Here is a 10,965-nt window from a genome sequence, read left to right on the forward strand (position 1 = left end):
GGTCTGCCACACTCTGGTTTCCACCATCAGGTTTTACCCGAAGAAGTTCCGTTTTGATGTGGTTTATGCCAGCATCTTTTGCAAGCGCCTCACCCTCCATAGGACAGACGTTAGCGGTCATTGTGAGTTCCTCTAGCTAAAGGAGAACAACTTTGTTTTTCAGAATCATTTTCATTGCTATTTTCCCCTCAATGCTTCAGGCATTTTTTAGGGACATCAAACATTTTTGTGAAATGCCACATTTGTGTCACTGTCTTTCTCACGGGGGCTTGATGCATGTGGTCTCGCTTGCTGCTCTGAGAGGATGCTGCTAAATTTAGATTGTTTCTAACGTAGGCAAAGGCTTTACTTCCTGTTTGAAGTTTGAAAAGGGCATATGCTCTGTCATTCTGCATTAAAATATGTTTAATTTAGAACAAATAGGAATTATTTCATATTTAATAATAGTTGCGAAAGCAGGTATGAATCCTCACTAGTCTACACGATTCTTAATATTAAGATTATTATTTTGTTAAGAATTTCAAATAAGAAATAAGAGTTTACTACCACTAAATATGATGATGCCCTTTCAAGGGAACCTTTCCTAAAGTATTAACATATCAAACACACTTGTCTATGTAAATGTGACATCTATCTATATCTATTAAAAATATTAAGTGTCTATACTGATAAAAATATTAAGTGTAATAAGACAACATTTTTGTTCCAAAAATAATTCATTTGCTTTTTTTATAGTCATTGTACAACAGCAGATTGTTAAAAAAAAAAAACTAATAAATACAGTATACACACAAAATTTGCCCCCAATACATCATGATTGGTCATTCTGAAGTCAAATATTTTTGTATAATCTATACTTTAGAATTGACCATTATGCCAAATAATTAACTTTGCTGTGTTAGTATCTTGTATCTCATATGCGGTCTCTTCCCACATTATGAAATAATTCAAACTCAAATCAATATTTCAAGTCCAGTTATGTTACTACTGTATTGTTGTTGTAAGAAGTGGATAATGTACAGCCAGCCGGCCATTCATTTTTGTAAAATAAACCCAGACAGAGTGATCAGGACATTGATGTAGTGTGATTATAATGATCAGCTGATTGTACTTTAACCTTTACATATATCTGGTATTGGTATGTGCTAACGCTTATCACTGTAAACAGGTCTCTGATCAGTAGACACTGGTATACTGTGTGTACCGGTTTGTACATATATGTGTGTGTGTGTGTGTGTGTGTGTGTGTGTGTGTGTGTGTGTGTGTGTGTGTGTGTGTGTGTGTGTGTGTGTCAGTGTGAGTGTTTACTAGTAAGAGGCCTTTAAAATAAAAATTATTTAGGCAATAACAGAAAAACAGAACTGCGCTCATATTTCATTTCCTCTCATTAGCGGGAACCTCCAGCATTTGCGCATTGGCATATACCCTTCCTCTTTTTTCCGTCATCATCACAGATTTATATTTATAGAACATCAGTAGATTCTCTCTCTGTCATGTGGTCTACAGTCGTGTGATCCAGTTAGTCTGATGTCTTATGATGAGTCTACAGTCACGCTCATTGATTTGTTCAATTTGCATTGCATGTTTGAGAGAATATTGCTGTCAACATTGCTGTGGCAATGTCAAAAGTGCAGAAAAAGCCACAATGTTTACACTTTTTCTTTTACACATATAGTATTCACAGTGTGTAAGAGTGTTTTAGAAGTGACATTTAGTACTAAGTCTATTTAGCGTGCAAAACTCCAAACAGAATTTGCAATGTAGTCTATAGCATTGACCTGATAGTTGTCTCTTTACATTAAACTGGCATAATTCAATTAAAAAAGTATTTAAATGAAATAAGTATAAATAGCATCCTTAAAGGGATAGTTCACCCAAAAACTAAAACTCTGTCATTAATTACTCACCCTCAAAAACCCTCATTCATATTAATCTCAGACTCGCATTCACCTAACAACATCCGCTCTCTTGATAAACGCAACGTGCATGCGTCGTGGTGTTCTTGTGAACGCGCATTTGAGATTAATATTTTGTAAATAAAGTGGTAAATTATGTTACGTTTTCCCAAACAAAGCACTCGTGTCACTTCATAAAATTGAGGTTAAAGCACTGGAATCACATGGATTACTGTAATGATGTCTTTCCTATCTTTCTGGGGCTTGAAAGTGGTAGTTGTTTAGGCTGTCAGTGGAGGGACAGAAAGCTCTCAGATTTCATCAAAAATATTTTCATCTGTGTTCTGAAGATGAACGAAAGTCTTGCAGGTTTGGAACGACATGAGGGTGAGTAATCAATGACTGAATTAAAAATTTTGGGTGAACTTTCCCTTTAACCAAAATAATCATAAAATGCTAATAAACTATATCCTTCTATACATTGTTTAGCTAAAATGGTGTGAATCCTAGTAAGGAAATGCTTAAGCTAGCACTTGCCTTGCCAACAGACTTTATATTACCAACAGACTTTGTGGACAGTTAGACACCATGGTTTTTTTTTTTCACACAGAAACACTCACTATGGTGAGGTGTCTGTTCTTCCACTTCTTCCCCTTCAGCCGTTACTGAAAAAGTAAATAATGGCACCTGGAGTCAAGATGGCTGATCTCTTCTTCCTCCTAATCATCCATTAGAGGCTTAAGTGTCAGTCGCGCCACATGTCTAACAGAGCTCACAGGTTAAAATCCCTCACGCCCCCTTCGCTCATACCTTTTATCACCTGCTCATTTTCCTTTTTATAAGACCAGCTTTGTTTTTTGTGGAACGGTGCTTACACCATTTAATGGTTTTGCACAGCTGCATTCAGGATGTTTCCAGATTGTTTGTCCATGGGAGTATGAACAAACTCATCTAGCAGGTGATGCCTCTTTTTTATCTACAGTTCACCATGCTGTTTTCATTCAGTGACTGCATCTAAACCATTGTATAAAACAATCATTACTTCAATCTTTCCTCACAAGGATGTAGTTGACTTTACTATATTATTATAGAGGAGCACAGAAATTGGTTCCCATGCTCCAAGCTGTGTGCTGTTTGAGTATGTGTGCGCCTGTATTATGTTTACATTGGGTTTAATTATGTGATCATACTTGTTTGTAACTCAGGGCAGATATAGACAAACATAAGGGCATGTAAGGCCCAAAAAGGGCTCCACCGGGGGGGCGTCAAGAGGAATAGGGAGTGGGTTTTCTGGCTTCCTGGAGATTAGGCCTTTATTTGCAGAGGGGTGCTCAAGTGTCCTTAACACAACACAATACTAATCCACAAGTCCATTTTTACGCTTTTCTTTATTAACTACATTGCTGAGAAGACCATGTTTTCCCTAAGAGGGGCGGTCATTTGTATGGTAATACGAGTCCTATAATGTGATTTAGCTAGGATTTTGAAGTCCCAGCCAGTCAGGACTTGCTGTTGATTGTATCTGGGATTTAAAACGTGTGAAAAGTACAAGAAGGCCGGTTTGTACCAGTTTGAGGAATAAGTAATGCAACAAAAGACATATGGGATGGGAAAAGGGACACCATTGTTTTGACCTGTAACCATAAGGCTGCCATCAGTACTTTGGCCCCTTTGGCTTGGAAACCTAACACTGACAGACATTCACTATCACATTGGTTATCTGACTTGTGCTGAATCAGAAGAAGGTACTTGAGTCTACTTCCTGTGAAAAGACCTGCATAGCTGCTCATCAGCAAATGTTGTGTTTTGGATGCTGGTTCCCAGCATGGGTGCTGGTTTTCCCACCAGGCTTCTTAACTAACATATCTAGCAAGACTTCCTTTGACAACTCACTTCACCATGCTGCCAAGTTTTCAGTGACTGTAATTTTTAAAACGTAGGACGTGTTCCTGGATCATCATCTTTGATGGTCCTGGAACAACATTCCTATTTTAGGGATAGTTAATGGTTAGGGTTACTGTACTTAATCGCTATTATAATTAATATAATGCACTGCAAGCACCCGATGAAGCACGCCACATTACGATTAGTCTTTTTATTTTAAATGTGTTATAAAGCTACTGTAGCCACCTGTATTAGTTAATTAAGTTAAATGATTTTTACCTTTTATTCATTATATTGTAAAATCAGTTATACACTAATTGCAGTTATACACATATCTTTAAAGGGGCCATGGACTGGAATATTTTATTATTTTATAATGTTTTCCTGGGGTGCCCTTATAATGTTAGTATTATTTTAACATCAAAAATTGTCATAATTTATAAATAAAAGGCATTTTCCAAGCCTGATTTTAGCCTCTGATTTGAACGCTCTGTTTTAAGGGGCGTGTCTGCTGTGAGACCCACTGCTGTGATTGGCTGACATGTTTGCATATGAAATAGCTAGTATTACAAGTGGAACTCGCTCTAAAACTTTTACTACGTTTTTATTATAACAGCTATCGAGTTTAAGGAATCGTGAAAAGTATTGATCATAATGATCTATTCCCATCACATGAAAGGTTACAGTGATGAGCATTGAGCAGATTACAGACAGTCAGTTGATCGCGTATGAAAAGATCTTATTATTGAAACGCAATTTCGGCACACTTACGAATGCTTTCACCGGAGGTGTAAAGTACAGGGGTCAGAAGGTAAAAGTCCTGCCATATATTTATTCCACCCATGAACTCAGACAGCTGATTTCACTAATTAGTTCTATCTCCTGGCTGAAAAATGGTGCTAATTAGCAAATCCAGGTGATTGGAACAATAGCTACTGAGGAGGACTTTTACTTTCTGAACCTGGACTTTACACCTCTGGCTTTCACCAAATAACAATGCAAACACGATGTAGGCATAAATGCAATAAGAGCTTCATTGTACAGTACATTGTAACAGAATCATGATTTTGAGATGATTGATTTCAACGAGTTTTGGCAAGTGTCCATATAAACTTGCGCTGTTTGAGTGACAGCTTGGGCAGTTGGAAAGGGAGCATTCTTTGATGCTTTCTTTATATAATTTAATCACAGTTTAAAAAAGATTATTTTCATCCTACTAAGAGAAAAGAAGTGAAGCTGACTGGCTTGATTTACTGATGCATAAACAGTACTGAACGATATTTTGAGTGATAATCTGTCTGAACTTGAACTTGATCACAGATCAGGCATTAGAATAAACATGACTACTTACATGTTTGTGGCATTGCTGGCAGATCCATATCGTTTTTAAGCCTGCACCAAAATTTACCAAATATTCCACAGTGAAATACACCGAATACAAACAAAAACACTGCTGAGACATTCACGTTGGAAAAAAAAAACACTATACTAGCATTATCATTTGGAAGGATATGATCCTGTATCGATCATTTCTTGTTCTCATGTCACTGTTCACTGGGCGGGGCCAAAGCTTCCCTGTGACGTCACACGTCTCCACTTTTTAGATCCTGTCGTTTGCTGGCCTTGGTTTCAATAAAAGCAGTTTTTGGAATAACAAGAAAGTTTTGAGTTTTGAAACTTACAGGGTATTTTTATAGTATAACGAACTCTTAACCGTCAATGGATCAAGGAACATTTGAATTCTCAGTCTAATATTACTTCCTCAGTTCAATTCCTCAATCTCAATTCAATTCCAAAAAACATTCTCAATTCCATTCTGAGTGGAACATAATGTTGGTCTGTGGTTAGTCAACATTCTGACATGCTAACATGCTTCATGTTTACACAACCTTAAGATGTTAAAGTTGGGACTATGTTTGTCAGAAAGAACACAAGATATTGCTAGATTATAGTCACCAACCAACCATAACAAAAAAAGCAGAAACCAGCTGGGACCAGCAACAACACTGATGCTGCTTGAAACTTTTTTTATTCAGCAGGGTGTTTAGGTATTAGAGAAATCAGAATATCTCATGCAAATTTCCAGTCTGTCCATATGGATTTGCACTACACTAACTATCCGAAAGCAAAGGTGCCCAAGGGCGATTGCACTCCAAGCAAGATCATGTTCACAGCATGTACCATATGGAGCACTCTTGACCCCTTTGATCTTGCAAACAAATGATCTATAATGGAGATCCTCATGTGGCCTCTCTACATGGATTACCATTAGGAATCACTTCAGCCTCAACAGAGTAATCCAACATGCTCCCAGTGGGACACATTTTTCTCAGAAGGTAAAATGACGATTCTGAGAATCAAAAGGTTCTTTGAGTGGCAAATTTGGTCAAACTGTTTAGCTGTTTTAATGAAGCACGGCAGCATGCAAACTGAGGCATAGCTGTAAAGCAGTCGTGCAATTTGACCCAGAACTCCAGAAAGGTCAGAGAAAGAAAAAAGAAGTGATGGAGTAGAGAATCAAAGAAGGTTGGGAAAGGAAATGAGGGAACAGCTGGACGCAAAGTTGTGCGCGTGCAGGAGGAGACGGAAGAGGAGGAAATGCAGTTAGGTGGATCAGTAGAGGGTGAAACAGGCTTTCATAGAGCAGGTCATGCATATAACAGAGGAATCCAGAACTGCCAGACACGAAGATCACAGAGATGCGTTTTTTTTATAATTCAACTTGAAATATAAAATATTCTGTGTACAAAAGCAGAAGTTCACATTGTACCGTTTGCTGAATTGCACTGGCCTCCACTCAAGCTGCCCTGAGGGCAGAGCTCAAAGTCAGAGGTCAATGTCAGGGGTCATCTGATAGCGGGGGATATGACTCAGCCCAGTACAGAGGCTTTATTCTGTGTCTGTTGATGTTGGCCATCTTCACTCTGTGGCCCTCAACTTCTACACACATACACACACACCTGCAATTACGTCAAACAAGCTTCATGTTTAATGGCACCATTATGACCGAAGGCTGCAGTGAAGAAATGATAGCCCAATTGGCAAATCAGTACAGAAAATATACACTTGACATACTGTGCAAATTGTCCAGTTCCTGAATTAAGTATATATTTTTGGAATATCTGACTGCCTGATCAAGCTATCTTGTGGAATATGCACTCAGAACATGATATATGCTTAATACTTAATAAAAATTCAGTGCAGCAACACAGTTCTTGTACATTGTCAGAATTGTATTGCATTTGTGCATTTGTATTATCTTTTTTTAAACACAATATCTTGTTGCATCAACTGAAACTGGACAGTGGACTTGTAATTCCACGGATTGAAACAGGAGGGGAAATGTTGAATTTAAGTGTTGTTTTATAAGTTTTTGAGTAAAGGGAAAGCATCTTTACTGTTATCACTGTAAAGATGCTTTGAAATAATCTGTATTGTATAAAGCACTATATTAAACAAATTGACTTGACTTGATAAACAAGAGTGGATTATTACTCACAAAATAGTTCAAATGAAATTGATGTAAACTCATTAAAGTGAGTTGAATTTTACTTGTCAGCACAATTCTCTCTGTTGGAGGACCTACATTGTGAAAATGTCATAATGAGCTAAGCAGGCAAATAAACAACAACACAGGCTCAATGAAAAACATGCCTCTTCCCACAAAACTCCAAAAAATCTACCAATAAATACATCAGTTTCCATCTGAAATGAACACTGGAGACATTAAAACAGCAACAACTTTTATTCATTTTCACACAAATTTCTGATTACAGGGGCAGATTATCGATCAATAAAGACTTATTTTCATGTTCTCATGAAAATACTATGTTATAAGCCTGGGCTGCAAAAAAAAGTCAATACTGTCTGCTTAGCATTTCTTCACCTCAAACTATGCACAAATTTACAATCTACCACAATCTAAAGTGTGATCAGTTTTGACATTAGAAACGGATGTCAAAGTTAGAAGTCATATTAAAACAAGAGATCATTGTGAAGATGACTTGCAAAAAAAAATTAAATTACATAAATATTGGCAAGGCTACTCATCAAATAACTTGTAGAAACACTACAGCTACAATTAATTGGAACTGAAGCTTTCCAGCTTGATCCAAAAAGCACCATAAAGCAAAACTACTTTTGGTTACTATTTTTGTCCTTTTTGAAGCTGAAAATTTCAGTCTCACTTCCTTGTAATTTAACAGAAAGGGTGACTTGCACATTCTTTGGAATTTCTCCTTTTGTGTTAAAGAAGAAAGAATGTCAAGCTGGTTTGAAACGTCATGAGAGTGAGAACATGATTGAGATTTTAAACTTTTCCTTTAATAATGTGTGTGTGTGTGTATAAAATGTTTAGTAATACTTTGCCAGTGTAAACCCCCTGTTTAGCATACCAATAAAACTTCTTTGAGTCTTGCAATGTAGACTAATGTAAGTATCATAAAATAACAAAGGCACCGAAAGGAGACAACGTGATGTCTGGGCTCTAAATGTCACACTATCCTGACAGAGCCTCCAACAACCCTGTCGACACTCTGAAGACCTCCAGGGTCCAGACAGTCAGACAGAGATGTGACTAATTCTGCCAACTAAATTTCCTGTGGTGTTTTAGTGCAGATACTTGAAGAAAGCTCTAATGCACCATAGTGGGTTTGTGTACAGCATGCTTTTGTTTTTACACAATAAGTGTGATTGTGAAGGAAAAATAAAGAAGTCATGAAGTATTTCCTGAGGGCAAACGCACTTCCAGATAAGCCCACATATCGGTAAAGGCATCTTTATTTTGTACTTTTCGGCATTCATTCAGTAGTATCATACTTCTTTTAGGGGTTTTAGAAAAAATATAGTCAGTGTGATTATGAAAAGATCTTTGCACTTTCAAAAATACTTTTTGTGTGAATGCTGAATTATGTGTAGCAGGGAGTGGACACAGCTCTGGAAAAGTTTGCTGATGTTGTTACAGCTGGACCATAACTAGAATATGACTTCACAGACCACAGCCAATCAAAACTAAAAAAACTCATTGGCCAGATTCAATCAACAGAGCAATAACACCAGCTATTGAAGTCAAAATGATTGCCAGTGTTTGGGGGAAAGTTTAATATCTGAACATTTGGTTAGCAAGGTTCCACATAAAACTGAAAAGCTAACTTGCAATTGCTCTGTTTTGACATATGGAGCAACATTAAGGAAGAGTGGACAACATCAGCTTTCACCAAAGCCCTTCTCCTCACTAACATTTAGATTGTGGCAACATTCCTCATGTTTGAGGAGATTATGACAGATGAGTTAAACGTGCAGCCATTTGTTTGTACAGTTAAATATTTGAAAGGACCATAGTGTCAAGTAGAGATGTCTGTCCTGTCCTGCTATAGCCTATGACCAAGATGTCATGATGACTTGCATGCTAATCATACCAAACTTTAGTTAGTGGTGCTTGCTAACTAAGGCCATCTTGATTACTATTGCTTTGGTGGAAAAAAATCCATAGAACTGGGAAAGTAAGTAACCACTCATAACACTGTAGCAATTACCTACAAACATGTCATCAACCACAATGCAATCAATGTCCTAGCAAACCATAATTAAAACCGTTACAGTTAAACCAAGTTAAAACTGCCCAGTTCGTTTTATCAACCACATAGCAAGGCCTAGAGTTTCTTGCCACTGTCTTTGGTTTGCTTAGTCGGGGACACTTAATATTCAGTAATGTTATTGATTTGACTGCACTGACACTATTGGATGAGAGCAAAACATATGAGCTGAATTGAGCTGAAAGATGACACTACTTTTTTCTGCAGAGCTGATTCGACTTGGTTCCATAATTGACTAATTTGGCTACATCTACACTCTTACTGAACTGACTCAAAGCGAATAACGACACTATTATCTGCTGTACAGCTGCTTAGCTGAATTTAAACTGTACAGTAACGGTACACTGTAAAGCTGTTTTGAATTTGTATCGTAGAAAGTGCTATAAAGAAGACATGACTTGACATGCAATACTATTTATGCAACAACGTTGCAACCATATAGTTATCACTACACTCCAAAAAATGCTATGTTGGCTTTAATTCACTTTTTTATAGTAACAGTTGGCTTTAATTAACATTTTTATGTCAACAGGTCCTACGTAACCAGGTTAATTAAAGCCAACATAGCACTTTCTACTTGCTACTTTATTCTGAAGAAAATATAGAAAAAAGTCTTCTTAGTAGATTTTAATCTACTCGTCAAAATGCACGGATGTGCTACACAATCTAAAGTGAAATAAATGATCTTGACAGAATCTTTGTGCACCAAATCCAGGACTGGGTTAAATGATGATCATTGTTGATGACTCAAAGTTTACAGGGAAAAGAGGCAGAGCACTAATCCCTGTAGACTAATGGGAGTTTCCACATCTGGCAGGTTTTGGAAGGGTGAATTGAAAAACAAGGGGTAACACCTAAATCAGCCCAGTCTTCTCAAGTTTTTTTTTTATTTCAGTCTTGACGTTCTTTGTCTGTTGGCTACAACTCTGTGTTTATGTGTCTGCGTGCGTCTTGTGTTTATGTCATAACACAAGCTTCTTTGTGACCATCTACTGATGAGTTATGTTGAGTAAATTCCAAAGTTTATCTAAAAGTTTGAGTTTGGCATGTTGCAGCTGCTGAGAAGAATGGTTCATAAATTGAGGAACACCATTACTTGATAGCCCCGCAGAAGACTGCTGTTAATCATCTCGCATAGGAATCCTGACAGGGTTGTCTGTGCTGGTGCTAACTGAAAGCAGATTGTTGCAAATGGGCTCCATGTTGAAACAGAGGAACGCCTTAGATTACTGACTGTGGGTGATTAAAAATGGGGGATTGTTATTTTGTTGCGTCATGCATTGGCGTGGATGCTGACAATAATATTTTCTTCTTCTTTTGCCTGACAAACTCAAAGGATGGAGCATAACACAAAGCAGTTGTTAGTACTGTCTTAACATTACAAAAAAAGTACCATGGTGGTTCTTTGATGGTATTACCCCATGATACCATGTTCAAAAACTAATAGGACTGTCCAGGTGTACTATTTTGTAAGTGTAGTGTCACTATCACACAACTGCAAAGTGATCCCAAAAACAAGATATCTTTGTCCTTCAAAAACATCCGACTCATCCTGCTTTTCTGTCTCAAGGGTGGCTGACTCCTTATGTTCT

The sequence above is a fragment of the Scardinius erythrophthalmus genome (assembly GCF_964197995.2).
Source record: "Scardinius erythrophthalmus genome assembly, chromosome: 1".
NCBI classification, from domain to species: domain Eukaryota; kingdom Metazoa; phylum Chordata; class Actinopteri; order Cypriniformes; family Leuciscidae; genus Scardinius; species Scardinius erythrophthalmus.